This window comes from Bidens hawaiensis, unplaced genomic scaffold (genome assembly GCF_021521415.1).
Source record: "Bidens hawaiensis isolate Kalapana, Puna unplaced genomic scaffold, B.hawaiensis_p1.1 tig00047747_1, whole genome shotgun sequence".
Taxonomy (NCBI): Eukaryota; Viridiplantae; Streptophyta; class Magnoliopsida; order Asterales; family Asteraceae; genus Bidens; species Bidens hawaiensis.
Window position 1 is genome coordinate 8269 of NW_027498554.1, and position 1378 is coordinate 9646.

Below are 1378 nucleotides of genomic sequence, written 5' to 3' on the forward strand. Positions count from 1 at the left end.
ACAACGCACCTAACGGAATTATCCCACCTGTGCATAACTTATCACTTAGATTCATTCTGGATAAGGATCGTATGAACTATAACAACTTTATCGATCGGTATCAAAACTTGAGAATTGTTCTCAAACAAGAGAAGAAATCCTACATTTTGGACGATCCTATTCCCGATAAACCTGATGTAAACGACTTGGATGCCTATGCGGATTGGTTAAAATACACCGAGGATTCGGTGCAAGTTTCTTGCCTCATGTTGGGAACAATGATTCCCAAGATCCAAAAGGATTTCGAGAATCATGGGGCGTGTGACATGATCACCCAGCTTAAGGAAATGTTCCTTACTCAAGCTAGGTTGGAATGCTTCAAAACGGTTAGAGCGTTTCATGCATGTCGTATGGAAGAAACCCAATCTGTCTCATCTTATGTACTTAAGATGAAAAGCCACATTGATTGGCTTGAACGGCTTAATTGTCCCATCTCAAGAGAGTTAGCCACGGATTTGATCCTCAATGGATTAACTAAAAGGTTTGAGACGTTTGTCATGAATTACAACATGAACGGATGGGACAAGAGCATCGGTGAGCTTCACGCAATGCTCAAAACAACCGAAGCTGGCATTGGTAAAAAGGTTTTACCCGTTCTTGCGATCAACGAGGGTGGCTTGAAGAAGAGGCATCATCCGGAACCCAAGGCAAAGGTTGCTAGTGGTAAAGGACAAGTCAAAGGCAAGTTCAAGGGAAAGGCAAAGACGGAACCCAAACCCAAGAAGCTAAAGGTTAGCGCTGAGAATCCGTGCTTTGGTTGTGGAGAGATAGGCCATTGGATGAGAAATTGTCCAACCTATCTCAAGGAGTTGAAAGCTAAGACGGATGCGGGGCAAACCTCAGGTACAACTTTCATGATCTATATTGATCTTAACATTATTTCTTCTAACACATGGGTATTGGAAACCGGATGTGGAACTCATATATGCAATTCATTGCAAGAGTTCAAAAGAAGAAGTGATTACAAGAAAGGAGATATTAGTCTCATGGAGCAAAGGTTGACGTCCAAGCTCGAGGATATTATGTTTTGAAGCTTCCAAATGGTTTGGAAGTCATTTTGAAAAACATTTTGTATTCTCCTAGTTTGACTAGGAATATTATCTCTATTTCTTTGTTAAGACAATTTGGTTATGATTTAAAGTTTGTAGACAATGGTATTTATGTTTTCATGAATGATGTATTTTATTTTAGAGCGATTCTGTCTAATGGAATTTATGAATTAGTTCATGATAATATATCCATTGATAACTCGTTGTACCAAGCTAACACCAAAAGACTCAAATTGGATTTGAGTGAAACTTTTCTTTGGCATTGTCGCCTTGGTCACATAAATAAGGAT